The following is a 16757-nucleotide window of genomic DNA, read 5'->3' as shown; positions in this document are numbered from 1 at the left end:
GCCAATGCTGCCCTAGCCAGGAAGTGACTTCGCTCTAACACTGTGCTTGCTGGCTTTGCTCTCCCCCCTCTTTTTACTAAGGTGTACTAACCAATTAGTGTCCGCTAATCAATTTAGCACGCGCAAAACACTAACGCTTTGTAGGTAGATTTATGGGTATAACTAATTAGTGAGACATAAACAAGTCACATGCACATCTTGTCTCTAGGAGATCCCATAACTATACCCACGGATTCGGATTTTTGCCAGCTTATACGAATATAGAGACCAAAGCTAAATGAAATATTTTATTATAGATATAAAAATATAATTCACAAGCTAGCAGTAAATAATAACTAATTATTGTTCACAATATATCTGAATACATACATATATCTCAGCACATAATATTACTTAGTAATCACTAAGTAAATTAGTAAATGACTAATTCTTACACACTAGGTATAATTCCTTATACATAGTAACATAGTAACATAGTAGATGACGGCAGATAAAGACCCGCATGGTCCATCCAGTCTGCCCAACCTGATTCAATTTAAAAAAATTTTTTTTTTTTCTTCTTAGCTATTTCTGGGCAAGAATCCAAAGCTTTACCCGGTACTGTGCTTGGGTTCCAACTGCCGAAATCTCTGTTAAGACTTACTCCAGCCCATCTACACCCTCCCAGCCACTGAAGCCCTCCCCTGCCCATCCTCCACCAAACGGCCATACACAGACACAGACCGTGCAAGTCTGCCCAGTAACTGGCTTAGTTCAATATTTAATATTATTTTCTGATTCTAAATCTTCTGTGTTCATCCCATGCTAAGTCCTGATAATAGCAGCAATCTATTATAGCTTATCACCAAGGGGACTTAACATTCCTATCCTTCTATTTAGCCCAGCTATTCTCACCCTTTAGATTATGCCTCAGCAGACCCGGGAGATGGAATTTGTCTATTTTCCTCAGCGTAGCAGATGATAGAATTTCTTCTGGTCAGAAAAAGTCCGTTTGTCACTGGAAAAAACTGTAATGTCTGTCTGCCAAAGTTCCTTATGTGATAGAAACCAGATCTGTTTAAAAGGCAGTTCTGTGTTTTCTCTCTCATCTGAGAGCAGGTCACAAGAGGTAACATCAGTTCTTATTGTTGCGGGGTGTACAGAGAAACCTAAGTTTAGATCCGAGCTACCTCACATCCAAACATAGACTAGACTCATAGACCCCATTTCTCCTTAAGTCACGTCAGATGACCCTCCAGGACCAATCCTAACAGAACAGCAAGAATCAATAGCCTTTCTATGCAGGAGCCTTGAAAGGCGCCTCAGTAGATAAGAACAGAAACATACAGATCATAGCACAGCTCATACCTCCTCCAGATTCACAGGAGCTGAGCATGTATCAATAGGCAGATGTCCTTGACTGGAAACACATAGTTCTTGTAAATATATCCAGAATGCATCAGGCAGCAAAGATGGTTCTTGCAGAAGATGGTTCAGGCTTTCTTGACATGAGTGAGGCCTAACTTTAAGTGTGAGAAAGGAACCACTCCTACAGCGTGCATGTTAGTGTAAATGTTTTATTGTCATGTCTATATTGTAAATTATGTCAATTATGTCATCTCTGCCCCGTCTCGATTATATTGTGGATGTATTTTGTAACCCATTCTGGGCTCCTTTGGTAGGACGGGCTAAATAATTAAATAAATAAATATTTTGTTTTTATTTAGTTTGTTAACCCCTGATGAAGATAAGTTCCAAAACATGCCAATGCAAATATTTACATTCATCAATACAGATTTTTATATCATTTTAGCATCCGCCATTCATGTACCAGGAGCGAGTTTCCCACTTTGTACCCGTGAGAAAAACTTTTCATGACTCAGACATCATATTTATTCAATTTGCTTGTTGGGGTAGAAAGAATATTTTCAGGATTAAGATATAGGTTTTATAACTATACAAGTAAATTCTGAGAAAAATATTTTTGAAGATCTAATTGTCCTTGAAAATCTGCCCTGCTGGTCAACACAAAGCTCTTGAAAATGCAGTCAGAAGTATGGCATATCTTCTGGGGTTTATTCTGACTTTGTGGAAATCCTGCTCTTTTGCTCATCTTTCATGTACAGTTTTGCGCTTAGTTTCAGGTTATGGAATGCTGCTAGTTACCTTCTTAATTGCCTAATTAGGTATGAATTGACAGTAATAACAAATAATTGGAGTTAATTGTCACTCATTGGCCCTAGCTTGCATTTAAATGCATGACTGCTTGGTGCAGTATTTCCAGGGTCTCTTCCAGTGTCTCATTTTGGGTACTGTGGAGCAATTGGTTCTGGATATGCCGGGAGCTGTCGATCAAATCAGGAAAGAATCTGGAAGACTGGAAAGTGGCAAATGTTATGCTTATCTTCCAGAAAGGTTCGAGGGGAGATCCAGGAAACTACAGACCAGTGAGTCTGACCTCGGTACCGGGAAAGATGGTAGAGGCGCTGATAAAGGACCACATCGTTGACCACCTTGACAGACACGATCTGATGAGGACTAGCCAGCAAGCCTTCAGCAAAGGAAGATCTTGCTTGATGAACTTGCTGTACTTCTTCGAGGGAGTCAACAGGCAGGTAGACAAGAGTGACCAGGTCCCACATTAGCGACACCTTTGAAAAATTGCAAGCCATGGAATTGAGGGTGAAACACTCATGTGGATTAAAAACTGGTTGGCGGATAGGAAGCAAAGAGTGGGGGTAAATGGACAATACTTGGACTGAAAAAGCTTCATGAGTAGAGTGCCGCAGGGTTCTTCAACATATTTATAAATCAAAGTGCCCGTGCTCTTCAACATATTTATAAATGACCTGGAAATTGGTATGACGAGCGAGGTGATTAAATTTGCAGACGATACGAAGTTATTCAGAGTAGTGAAGATGCAGAAGGATTGCGAAGACCTGCAACGAGACATAAACATGCTCGAGAAATGGGTCGCAACATGGCAAATGAGGTTTAACATGGATAAGTGTAAGGTGATGCATGTCAGTAACAAAAATCTTATACACGAATACAGGATGTCCGGTGCAGTACTCGGAGAGATCCCCCAGGAAAGAGACTTGGGAGTACTGGTCATAAGGACATATGAACTGCCATCTCCAGATCAGACCTTCGGTCCATCAAGTCCGGCAATCTGTACACGCGGAGGCCAGCCAGGTGTATACCTGATGTAATTTTAGTCACCCATATCCCTCTATGCCTCTCATAAGGAGATGTGCATCTAGTTTGCTTTTAAATCCTAGAAGTTTCAAGTTTTATTACCTTTTGATGAATCGCTTATACAAGTTTTCTAAGCAATGAACAATTAAAAAGCCACTAGATAGTGGTCTCACATATAATTGGATATAAAAGACAAATTAAACATAGAAATTAAATAAACCAACTAACATTTTTACAGTCAGATTTAAAACAAACTTGATTAAAGGGGGAAAGGGGGGAAAAGAATGGTGGATTCCACAATAACCTCCTCTGGGAGAGCATTCCAGGTGTCCACCACTCATTGCATAAAGCAGAACTTCCCGATATTTGTCCTGGACTTGTCCCCCCTTAGCTTCAGTCCATGTCCTCTTGTCCGTGTCACATTGGACATTGTAAATAATTTTTTTTCCTGCTCTATTTTGTCGATTCCTTTCAGTATTTTGAAAGTCTTGATCATATCCCCTCGCAGTCTCCTTTTCTCAAGGGAGAACAATCCCAGTCTCTTAAGTTGTTCCTCGTATTTCAAGTTCTCCTGTTGCTCGTTTCTGCACCCTCTCCAGCAGTTTTATATCCTTCTTTAAGTTGGGAGACCAATGTTGGACACAGTATTCCAAGTGTGGTCTGACCATTGCTCTATAAAGCAGCATTATAACTTTCTCCGATCTATTCGTGATTCCTTTCTTTATCATGCCTAATATTCTATTTGCTCTCTTTTCCGCTGCCGCGCATTGTGCAGACGGTTTCAGGGTCCTATCTATCAGTACACCCAGGCCCTTTTTTTGTTCGCTCTTACCCAGAGTTGCACCTGACATTCTATACTCGTGTTCCTTGTTCTTTCTGCCTAAATGCATTACTTTGCACTTTTCCACATTAAACTTCATCTGCCATTTCTCCGCCCATTTCTCTAACTGACACAAGTCACTCTGTGGTTCCTCGCTATCCTTCTGCGATCTGATTGCCCGGCATAGCTTTGTGTCGTCTGCAAACTTGATGATCTCACTGGATGTTCCTTTTTCTAGGTCATTGATGAAAATATTAAATAAGATGGGCCCAAGTACCGAGCCCTGGGGCACACCGCAAGTCACTTTCTCCCAGTCTGAGAACTTCCCATTTATGCCCACTCTCTGCTTTTTGTTCGCCAGCCATTTGCCTATCCATCTTAGTATCTCCCTCTATTCCATGGCTTTGTAGTTTCCTGAGAAGTCTTTCATGTGGAACCTTGTCGAACGCTTTCTGGAAGTCCAAGTATATTATGTCCACCGGTTCTCCACTATCAATTTGTTTGTTCGTGGTCTCAAAAAATTGAAGTAAATTTGTCAAACATGATTTCCCTTTCCTGAAGCCATGTTGACTGGCTCTCATCAGGTCGTGTGTATCCAAGTGCCAGACTATGCTATCTTTAATCAGTGCTTCAACCATCTTTCCAGGGACAGACGTAAGACTCACAGGTCTATAGTTGCCCGGTTCTCCTCTTGATCCTTTTTTGAAAATTGGCGTGACGTTCGCTATCTTCCAATCGTCCAGTATCTGTCCAGTTCTAATTGACAGGTTGGCAAGTTTTTGCAAAAGCTCTCCAATTTCCACCTTCAGTTCTTTTAAGACTCACGGGTGAATTCCATCAGATCCAGGGGATTTGTCGCTTTTAAGATTGTCAATCTGGTAGTATATTTTGTCCAAGTCCACTTCTACTGTGGTGAGGCTGTCCTCTATTACTCCTTTGAACACTTTCACTGCTTCTGGTATTGTTGCGGTGTCCTCCTTCGTAAAGACAGACGCAAAGAAGGAATTTAGTCTGTCTGCAATTTGTTTGTCTTCCTTGATGTACCCTTTTCTTCACTGGTGCATCCAGCGGTCCCACCGCCTCTTTTGCAGGTTTTTTCCCTTTTACGTATCTAAAGAAGGGCTTGAGATTTTTGGCCTCTTGTGCTATTTTCTCCTCATAGTCCTTTTTGGCATCCCTCACGCAATGCACGGCAGCAGCGAAAAGGGCGAACAGGATGCTAGGAATGATTAATAAGGGGATCATGAACAGATCGGAAAGGTTATCATGCCACTGTACCGGGCCACAGTGCGCCCCCACCTGGAATACTGCATCCAGCATTGGTTGCCGTACTTGAGGAAGGACACAGTACTACTCGAAAGGGTCCAAAGATGAGCGACTAAAATGATTAAGGGGCTGGAGGAGTTGTACAGTGAGAGATTAGAGAAACTGGGCCTCTTCTCCCTTGAAAAGAGGAGACTGAGAGGGGACATGATTGAAACATTCAAAATACTGAAGGGAATAGACTTAGTAGATAAAGACAGGTTGTTCACCCTCTCCAAGGTAGGGAGAATGAGATGGCACTCTCTAAAGTTAATAGGTGATAGATTCTGTACAAACATAAGGAAGTTCTTTTTCACCCAGACTGTGGTGGAAAACTGGAATGCTTTTCCGGAGGCTGTTATGGGGGAAAACACCCTCCAGGGATTCAAGATGAAGTTAGACAAGTTCCTGCTGAACCAGAACGTACGCAGGTAAGGCTAGACTCAGGGCACTGTTCTTTAACCTAAGGGCCGCCATGGGAGTGTACTGCTGGGCACGATGGACCACTGGTCTGACCCAGCAGCGGCAATTCTTATGTTCTTATGAGTTTGAACTTGAAAAGGGAAGTATGAACTAGGGCTGCCCGATTCACGATTTGAATCGGTTCACCGATTCACTTTGGGTGAATCGATTCGAATCGGTTCAAAACAAAAAACATGGCTTCCCGATTCGCCTGACCCTCCCCCCTCGCCCCCTAAAGCAGACATCAGAGGAGGGGCGGGACACGACGGAGGAAACAGCTCTGAAGCAGTACTAAGATCGCTAGTACCGCGTTCTTGATTGCAGACTGTTCCTGGAAGGTAAACAGTGCGGTGAGGCCAGGGGGAAAGCAGAAGGCCAGGGGGGTGGAAGCCGGATGCCGGGGGTGGGGGGGGAGTGAGCAGTCTTTCGGGGTGGGACAGGAAAGCAAGCCTTCAAAGGGGGGGACATGTCATCAAGGGGGGACAGGCCTTTAGGTGGGACAGGCAGGCCTTCAGGTGTGGGGTAGGCCTTCAAGGGAGGGGACAGGTCTTCAAGGTGGGACAGGCAGGCCTTCAGGGGTGGATAGGCCTTCAAGAGGGGCAGGCCTTCAAAGGTGGGGGACAGGTCTTCAAGGGGGGACAGGCCTTTAGGGGGTTCAGGCAGGCCTTTAAGGGTGGGATGCAGACCTTTAAGGGTGGACAAGCCTTTAAGGGGGAAACAGGCCTTTAGAGGTGGGGTGCAGGCTTTCAGGGGGGGACAGACCTTCAGGGGAGGGGGGCTCTGGTATAGAAGTACACGGAGGGAGGGAAGGGGGATTCAAAGTGATGTGCATATGCCGGACTTTGGGGAGGAAGAAATGGGTCTGAAAATAGAAGAGAGGGAGAGAGATGATGGACAATGGGATTTAGAGAGGGAAGTAATAGAAATGGAGAGCAGTTGGACGCAAGGGATGGTGTGGAGGGGGGATAGAGTTACTGGATAGGAGGGTAGTTGGGAAAAGAAAGGGAGAGATGGTGGACCCTGAGGTGGTGGTGAAGGAAGGAGAGATGCTGGATGAAAGGGTAGTTAAGAAAAGGTGGATCTGTGGAGGGAGACGAAAAAAAGGAAAGATGCCAGAGCTCCTGGGGAGGGAAGAGAAACAGAAGGGGAAGACAGAGATGGAAGATGGATGGTTAGCAGGGAGAAAGATGAAAGAAGGAGATCCTGACAAGCAAGTTATCAGAAGACAACCAGAGCTCGAGACCAACAAAATTTGAATAATGACCAGACAACAAAAAGTAAAAATACTAATTTTATTTTCTGTTTTGTGATTACAATATGTCAGATTTGAAATGTGTATCCTGCCAGAGCTGGTGTTAGACCGCAAACATGAGCTAGGATTTAACAGAGAGAGGAAAAGTCTTTTTTCTTGTTTATTTTGTTTACACCACAGCGCCAGTGTGGTTAGGAGAAGGCAAAGGGGGTAAAGAGGCTGCAAAATAAACCCACCAGGATGTTTGAAAAAAAAACAAAAAAACAAAAACCCCAATTGGGCAGGAAAATCGAATCAAATCGAAAAACCAATTCATTCGGCTGAATCGAAATCGAAATTTTTTTTTCCTGAATCGGGCAGCACTATATGAACACCACAATATATTGGGTTACTTATATAATCAGAAGTAAAAAAAAAAAAAAAATTAACTACCCTTGCTAGGACTTGGGCCAGACTCAGAAACACTGCTGCACCTATGCGTGGTGATGCACAATGTGGTGACATTACAAATAATATCACATGCACCTACACATCTTGAAGAAATGACCGATGGCTCTGAGAACACCCTGGAGCCTAGAACTGCCCTTGGGCTACCAATATATTTTCTTTTAAAAAGGGGAAAAGGCCTGATTTAGACCCATTACAGATCTTGAATGACTGGGACACTATTTTGCTGTGATAAACATTTTAATGCAATCCTGCATGCATAGCAATGCCGTAATTGGCAGTGCAGAGTATTATGGAAAGTGAAGGGGACTTAGAAAAACCACAACTTGCCCATTTTGGAGGCAAGGAGACCAACTCCTTGTTTAAAATACAAAGACATTATTGTAGAAGTTACTAACAAGTTTTAAGTGACCAGGAAAGATGCTGTGAGATTATTAATGTATGCTGTGTGAGTACTGCATAAATTCAAATATAAACCAATCCGATTATAAACTGAGGTAACCTCCCCTCCCCCCAAAAAAGGGAAAAAAGTTCATTGATTATTAACCGGGGAGGGGGGAGGTATATTCAATTGCCCTTATTACGGGATCTGTTTATACCTTATCAGTGCTAAGCTTTATATGTATATACGAGAGTTGCTTGAATTTAAAATTGGCTTTATGTAGCTCAAATCAATAGTAATACAGATCAACAATCTTAAGTAAAGTCAAATAAAATGTTATGTTTAATGTTTCCACTCAGTCAATACTACGTATTAACTCAAGCCAACCCCTTGTTTAGTGAATAAATTTGAACTGTGCTAGTTGCTGTTAGACTAGAAGACTAGAACTGTTCTAAAAAGAGTCTGATTTAAAACAGAATTTCACTGTAGCAGCGTTTCTCATCTCTGACCAGGAGGAAATTGTCATTCCCCCCCCTTCCCAGCAAGGCATTCCTCTCCATGGCTAAGGTGACCATACGTCTCGTTGTGATCGGAACCGTCTCGTTTTTAGATACCCTGTCCTGTTATCCCCACACACAGCTTCCGGATGACGAAATGTCCTGTTTTCAGGGACAGCTTCCAAAACTGTGTGCAGGGGCAATGGAACAGGCGATCGCTTCCTGTCCCTCCCTGAAGGGCCAAAAAAAAAAAAAAAAAAAAAGCCTTTTTCCAGCGCCCGATTCAAAACCACCCCCTCCCCTCCAGTCCGTTGCCGCTGCTGCTCTCCTTAACTCCCTCCAGTGCCGATTCAAACCCTCTGCCGCTACTGCTAATTGCCACCCAGAAGCCTTCTTCCCGACATCAATTCTGACATCGGAGAGGATGTTCCGGGCAACCCAGGCTATTCCAGTATGGCAACTCTTATGTTCTTATGTAAGCCAAGTATAGGACAATCAAGACACTGTGACATCACTGATGAGTTTGGCTCTTAGGCATTGGTGGAATGAGGCATTGTGACATCACAATCTCAGCTCTGGAATATTGCTATTCTTTGGGTTTCTGCCTGGTTCTTGGGACCTGGGTTGGCCACTGTTGGAAACAGGATATTGGGCTTGATGGACCTTCGGTCTGTCCCAGTACAATGATTTTTATGTTCTTATCTAGTAGGTTTTTTCACATAGAGGGTGGTTGATACCTGGAATGTCCTCCCAAAGGAAGTGATGGAGAAGAAACCAATGATGGAATTCAAAAAGACATGAGATTAACACAGAGGATCTCAAACTAAAAAATGAATGGTATGAAAAACAAAACTTAATAGGTTTCATGTGTGTTTGATGTGTTGAATGGTGCTTAGATGGCAAAGAACTAAAACTGGTACTGGGCAGACTTACATGATATGTGTTCTTTTTTTTTTATTATTTCAATAATTTTATTGAATATTATAAATAATATACAAAAAGCAGTTCAAGTACATAAAGATTGAATAAAAAAAAATAGTGATGTATAAACAAAAGAAACCATAATTGCATTCATTTGCATATAACAGATTAGTAAGAAGAATTCAAAGTATTTGAAACTGCTAAGAAAAGAAATAGAAAGGATAGAGAAGCAGAGATGATGAAATAAAAGAAAAAAAAGAGAGATAAAGAAAGAGAGAGAGAGAGAGAGAGAGTGAGAGAGAAAGAGAGAGTGGCAGAAGTGTCTACGAGGCAGAGTGAACATATGAATCTAAGAATGACCAAGGTGATTTATTTCGCACCAAATTTGTAGAGAAACGGGATATCATATTCTTTTCATATGCATATGATTCGAATTTGTGGTACATGCTCAAAGAGTTCCACCAAAAGGTGTAGTCTAGTAGTGTGGATGACTTCCAATTTTTCAAAATGTGCATAAGAGCTGTCACAAACATGGTGTCAATGAGTTTAGGAGGACAGTTTGATAGTGCAAAACAAGGGTGTTGAGAACGAAGGATTATAATGTCCATGGAAATATCTTCTGAACATTTGGTAATAGATTTTATGGTGTCCCAGATACGAATCCAAAAGGAATGAACCATAGTGCAGTGAAGAAGCATGTGATCAAGAGTTCCAGGCTCTTTCAAACAGTTCCAGCAAGTAGGATCTTGTTTCAGTTTCGCTTTCCACATTCGAAATGGAGTCCATATAGCATTCCACATAACAAAGAACATTGATTGTGAAACTCTTGCGGATAATAGAGGACGGTTTGTAGATGACCAGAAGAGTTTCCAGTCTATTTCAGAAAGTGTGGTCGTTAGGATAGAACCCCAATGGTTCATAGATTGAGGTGTAAAGGTGAAGGTGTGGTCTCTTAAGATACTATAAAAAAAAGATATCGCCTTACCTTTCAGTAAAGCCAAAGTAGACCAGTGACGAATAGTTTGTTGAGAGGTCATAAAGTCAAGGCGCATTTGAACATTAGATAGTATTCCAGTAAGCGTAAGCCATTGAGGATATGTAGAGGATGGGAGTGAGTTTACAGAACAAAAGGTATCAAATGGGACAAATGAAGTGGAGGAGATTAATTGATGAACAAACCACACACCCGCCCGCTGCCACCTCTTCCATGAAAGAGATCTACCCTTATTTTGAATTTTAGGATTATTCCAAAGGGACATGAGTGGGCCTTCAGCAACAGAGATCTCAGCCGCTGCATCTAATAGTTGAAAAGCATGTTGCGTTGCACTTAGCAAAGAATATTTTCTCAAGTGTCTAGGTATCGACACTGTAAGGAAGCAGGAGATGTGTAGTGGTGCACATAAAAAGCATTCCATTTCAAACCATGCTGGTTGATCCTGTGGATAAGAATCAGCAATCCAATGAGCTCCGTATTTGGCTAAGGATGCGATGTAATAATAATAAAAATCAGGTAAATTTAAACCACCTTTAATCTTAGAGGCTTTCAGCTTGGCGAGAGCAATACGAGGTTTTTTTCTTGTTCCAAATAAATTCAGAAATTTTCGTATTAAGCCAATGAAAGAGTGACTTATGGCAGAGAAGGGGAAGCATAGATAGAGTATAATTAATTTGTGGGGCTAAGGTCATTTTAATGGAGACTATTCTACCCCACCAGGACAAATAAAGCGGGGACCAACGAGATGTAGTACTTAAAACTAAGTTTTTGATTTTAGATATATTGAGATTCTGAGCAAGTAAAGGGTCTTTATGTATTAAAATCCCCAAATATTTTACAGCTCCTTGTGACCATGGAAAAGGAAAATGAGCTAGATCTGAGGAGGAAATGTGATCATTTAGCGGAAAGATCTCTGATTTCTCCCAATTAACAGAATATCCAGATATTTGAGAGTATTGAGAGACGATGTGGATAAAATGTGGTATAGAGACAAGAGGATCCTTGAGAAAGAGAAGAACATCGTCAGCATAAGCTGCTAGTTTAATATCTCTACTGGACAAGGGAACACCTTTAATTAAGGAACATTGTCGGATAGCTGACAATAGAGGTTCCAATGTTAAATCAAATAGTAATGGTGAGAGGGGACAGCCTTGATGGGTACCTCTATGGAGGGAAAATCTATTAGAGAGAGAATTGTTAATCAGAATACGAGCCGTGGGTTGTCTGTATAATGTTTCTATCCAGTCTGTAAAAAAAGAACCAAAGTTGTACCATTTCAGAACTCGGAATAAGAAAGGCCACTCCACTCGGTCAAATGCCTTCTCGGCATCAATGGCTAGACCAATCACAGGATCAGACATTGTTTTGGCGTGAGCATTGATATGATGAAATAAACGAAGGTTATCCCCTATGTATCTATGTTTGATGAATCCAGTTTGATCTCCATGTACGAGAGATGGGATCACTGTGGTGAGTCTTAGTGCAAGTAATTTAGCCATAATTTTGTAGTCCAAATTAAGAAGAGAGATAGGACGAAAATTTTTAACCAGAGTAGCATCTTTGTCTGGCTTGGGAATAACTACAATCGTGGCCTCAGTGAAATTAAATTGCTTGTCCGGAGTGGAGTGGAGGAAACCATAATATGTAAGGAGTTGAGGAGTCAATAGGGTTCGAAAACATTTGAAGAACTCATTAGTAAAGCCATCTGGGCCCGGAGCTTTTCCAGTGGGTAGAGAGGTTATAGCATTTTCAATTTCAGATATAGTTATAGGAGTATCCAGTTTTACTTTAATAGATTCCGATAGAGTCGGATGAGCTATTGAGGATAGAAACGAATCTAAATCCGTTTCAGAGGCTGAAAACTCAATTGATATAGGGTAGTGTAAAATTTTTCAAATTGGGAAGAAATCAGAGATCTGGTTCTGGCTAATTGTCCTGATGAGTCTTGAACAGCTGAGATGTGTAAGCGTTTTGTTTTAGTTTTAAGATACCTAGCCAAAGGGCGACCCATAAGATTATCTCCCATGTAGTGTCCAGAATTGGAAATGAAAATGTCACGTCGGGCTGTACATGAGACTAGAGTATTATATTCATATTTTAATTTTTGAATACGTTGGAACATGGATGGATCTTGTAAATGGGTGGACATATGTTGTAATTCTAAATTTTTAATAGAGGTTTCCAGTTCTTTTTCTTTTTGGATGGATTGTTTTTTTTTCCAGGAAGCAAGTTTGATCAATTCACCTCTGAGTGAAGCTTTGTAAGCTTCCCAAACAATAGAAGGACAGATTTCTGGATTAAAATCTCCACCCAATATTAGAGAACAGGAGTCATATTCAACTAACGCCAGCTGAAGATCTTTGAAAAAAACATGATATGTGTTCTATATGTGACAATTTAGTTTAGGATGGGCTGGGGAGGGCTCTGATGAAAATTACAATAATTTTGAACATGAGGAGCTGGACAGACTTTTATGCTCTGTGTCCCACACATGACAAGATAGTTTGGATAGGCTGGATAGGGCTTCGATGGCAACTCCAGTAGTTGGAACCTAAGAATACAGCCAGGCAGATTTCTATGGTCTGACTCAGAAATGGAAAAAAAAGACAATTTAATCATGAATTGATGATGAGTGTGACTGTTGGGCAGACTTGATGGACCATTCAGGTCTTTAACTGCTATCATTTACTCTCTTATTGTTACCTATTACTGTAAATTATGAATTACAATGCATACGATTGATTTGTATGGATCAAAAACATCTAATGCACATTAAAGGAAAGAAACCGTTGCAAAGTATTGTCTTGAGTCTTTGAAGTAAGAATAATTCTGTACGATATAAATTAATAATACTTTAAACTAGTGAGTCATTTTCCTAGGGAATATTTGTACTCCATGGTGTTTTCCTTAGAATATTTTAAAAAACTAAAACATCCCCCTCCCCACGCCAAGGAGTATACATAAGATCATTCTTTTTAAATCAGACAGTACACCAATCATTCTCATCAGTTTTCCCTCTGGGATATTTTGAAAACCACACAACTTTGATCAAGTTTGACATTACATGTGCCAGAGGGGGACCTGGTGAGTATCATCTGATTTTTATTCTGATAGAATTAATGACTTTCCCCATGGTTGTTTTGTGTTGGAACCTGCTTAAAAAAAACCCTGGAGTCTATTAGTAGATAAACAGAGACTAGAAAAGGAGGTCATTGGATCTATTTTAAATGGCTGACAGGTTGTGCAGCATTTTCCTAAGTATTTTTATATGTCTATTTACCAGAAGGCACTGCATTACTAAGGTGCACAGTTCAAACTGCCCACGTTGTTGAACGGTCTGGGGTATATTTTATCCACGTGTTTGCTCCACTTTGCAATTGGAAAGAAAAGACTTTCATTTGAAAATCTGTTGAGGCCACAAAACTACCCCACGCATTCAGAACTGCTTATCCAATGGGTACTTTTTCCATGAAAATTAATGTGCATAGATCTGAAAACTTCTATCGACCTGAGTTATTTCCCTCATCAACCTAAATGCATTCATGGGAATGCTATGTCCAAATATGGCTGTTTTCAGATGGCCCTTCTAGCCAGCTGTTGGAAAATGTCCCCTTAAAACTTTTACATCTGATATTCCTCATAGAGGAAGAAAGGGAAAGTTATTCCATCTACTTTCCCTTAGCAAATTATCTACATCTTTAATTTGCACATTTTTTGGTTTTATGTTACTTTTGAGTTTTTTGTTTTTTTTTACTATACCCTACTTCGTCGGGAGCCAGCCCTGAGAGAGGCACGCGTGCACCGCGCCGCCCCTCCCCCGAACCTGCGGGGTAGCTTGCTAGGATCGCCGCCAGGGCCCAGCCACTTCATCGGGAGCCAGTCCTGAGAGAGGCACGCGTGCACCGCGCCGCCCCTCCCCCGAACCTGCGGGGTAGCTTGCTAGAATCGCCGCCAGAGCCCAGCCACTTCGTCGGGAGCCAGCCCTGAGAGAGGCACGCGTGCACCGCGCCGCCCCTCCCCCGAACCTGCGGGGTAACTTGCTAGAATTGCCGCCAGAGCCCAGCCACTTCGTCGGGAGCCAGCCCTGAGAGAGGCACGCGTGCACCGCGCCGCCCCTCCCCCGAACCTGCGGGGTAGCTTGCTAGGATCGCCGCCAGGGCCCAGCCACTTCATCGGGAGCCAGCCCTGAGAGAGGCACGCGTGCACCGCGCCGCCCCTCCCCCGAACCTGCGGGGTAACTTGCTAGAATCGCCGCCAGAGCCCAGCCACTTCGTCGGGAGCCAGCCCTGAGAGAGGCACGCGTGCACCGCGCCGCCCCTCCCCCGAACCTGCGGGGTAACCTGATTACCCCGCAGGAAGCCCCCCCTTAGCTGCAATCGGCAGCAAACTTTTTGAATCGGGGCCCTCACCGAAACCGCCCCCTCCAACCCGGGCATGTGAGCCTGCTCCGTATAAAAAAAAAAAAATCTGTTTGCTTAGACTGCATATACAATCGTATACTGGCTACCCAGCACGTATATTGCCAACCCTGTATGTATAGCCAGCATGTACAGCATGATACCGCATGTTTAATAGGTATAAGAATAGATAACCGCATGTATAATCATCTATTGCATGAATAGCCGGTGACCGCACGTACAACCTGTTATCACATGACTTGTCCAGTTAATGCATGACCAATTATTGCCTTACCAATTACTATCTGTTACTGCACGACCTGGCACTAGCTGCACAACCAGCCCAGCTATCTTACTCCACATACTCAACTTGTTAGCACTAGGCTACCGTACGACTATCCTTCTTCCCCAGAGATAAGCTTTCTCCACTTTATACCGTAAGTTCTCCCCTTACTTAACACTCTCTCTCAATTCAACTCAGCTCCTTACTGCCAACTCTCTCTGTCTCCTCAACCAGTTTCTCTCTTCCTCTACCCATTTCCATTGCTCGCTGACTGCCACACCCAGTCAGGCAACAGTCCCTACTTCTCCCAATCCACACCGCACACCTTTTCACACAACATGGCAATCTGCAATAAACAGCAACTACTCTTAGGGATACTATACCTATTATGCTCTACATGCTGGGGCAATGAAGACAACCCCCCCCCAACCCATGCACACCTACCCCATCTCCTGGCGCAGACCAGTCGAGCTAACTAAACCCTCCAACCCTCTCCAACCCCTACAAAACCAGCCACAACAAGACCTCCATCAAATCAAAGTACTAAACACCACCCGCAAACACCGTAAACCTCACAGGAACAAGACCTGTAACAGAAACTTAAGAAAGATAACATACTCTGAAATCCCCACAGCAAACAGTTACAAAAACATTAAGGGATACTACCTAAATACCCGTTCAGTAAGAAACAAAGCACAAATAATAAATGATTGGATACTACAAACAAAACCTGATCTCCTATTTCTGACAGAAACATGGATGATCTCTGACAATGACATTATCATGAAAGAAATCCTTCCCCAGGGATACAAAATCATTCCACTATCAAGAAACTGGAAAAAAGGAGGAGGACTAGCGATCATCCTAAAAGACCACTTCAACTACATCAAGACAGACTCCAAATCGTCTGAAAACCTTGAAATACTAACCTGCAAAATTACCAACGCACAGTTAGAAGAATCTCTAATTACAACTTTATTCTATATCCCACCCAAAAAATGGGCAAACGCTAAAGAGGAATTCGCCGAATTCCTTACCTTATCCACCCTAAAAGGAACATACAACCTGCTTCTGGGAGACATAAACACACATCTAGAGCAACAGACAAAACCGGAAATATCCGAAATCGCCAACTTCCTAATATCACTAGACTTTCCAAACCCAGACACAGAAATAACCCATGAAAAAGGACACAAACTAGACTTAATCACCTTCTCCCACAAAGAAACAACAGATCCCAAAATACAATACTACCCAGGACCCTGGGGAAAATGCGTCTGGTCAGACCACTTCATTGGCAAGTTCAATCTACACTGGCTAAAACAGAACACTCAACAAAAACGCAAAAACGTCAATACGAACACAATAACCAGCCGGGGCATTATTAACCCAACAGAATTCTGGACCCACTATGAATTACATCCCATAACTAATGATAATCAGGATTTCCCTACAAGATGGGAAACTTACAGCAAAGAACTCCTAGACCAAATAGCACCATATAAAACATACAAAAAGAAAAATAGACCACCAAACGAATGGTTTGACTGTGAACTATTAACCACCAAACAGGAACTAAGAAAATTGGAGAGAATCTGGCAAAAAACAAACAATGAGTTAGACAAGACAAACTGGAAACAAAAAATGAAAACATACAAAAATCTGATCAAAGAAAAACGCACTAAGCATTATGCAAAAAAAATTGGTACTTCAAAAATAAACAGCAAGGAATTGTTCAAACTAGTAAAAACAATAACCGATACAACACAAATACTGAAAAAGGACAATGAACCCACTCCATCGGCACAAACCCTAGCCAACTT

The sequence above is a fragment of the Geotrypetes seraphini genome, chromosome 9 (assembly GCF_902459505.1).
Source record: "Geotrypetes seraphini chromosome 9, aGeoSer1.1, whole genome shotgun sequence".
Taxonomy (NCBI): Eukaryota; Metazoa; Chordata; class Amphibia; order Gymnophiona; family Dermophiidae; genus Geotrypetes; species Geotrypetes seraphini.
This window is presented reverse-complemented; position numbering follows the sequence as displayed.